Here is a 406-nt window from a genome sequence, read left to right as displayed (position 1 = left end):
ATGTTATCTTGTTCACTTTTAATACTTTGCTTGTTAAATGGTTAGTCTAGATTTATGTTGCATAACCCTTGATATAAAAAATACTTAGCACTTTCATAACTCAACTGTATGGTATAACCGATACCTGTGTTATGAAAGGAATTTGATTTGTTATTAATGTAAGTTATAATCATGAATACCTAACAATATTTACAAATATTAGCATTATTCAAATAAGATAACTAATGTAATCATGTTAACAATTTATAATCTAATTAGAACCTTCTTTGTGTGTGGTTCCAGTTGAATAATAAAAAAAGTTTATACTATACTTGTTTAAAATACCATTAGTGGACCCTCTAACATTGATAATTGTTTTTATCATTATTTAATCTTCACATTAATCTTACATCTCAAAGTCCTCTTT

Source organism: Populus euphratica, unplaced genomic scaffold (genome assembly GCF_000495115.2).
Source record: "Populus euphratica unplaced genomic scaffold, PopEup_1.0 scaffold395.1, whole genome shotgun sequence".
Classification (NCBI taxonomy): domain Eukaryota; kingdom Viridiplantae; phylum Streptophyta; class Magnoliopsida; order Malpighiales; family Salicaceae; genus Populus; species Populus euphratica.
The sequence above is the reverse complement of the archived record's forward strand: the minus strand, read 5'-3'. Positions refer to the sequence as shown.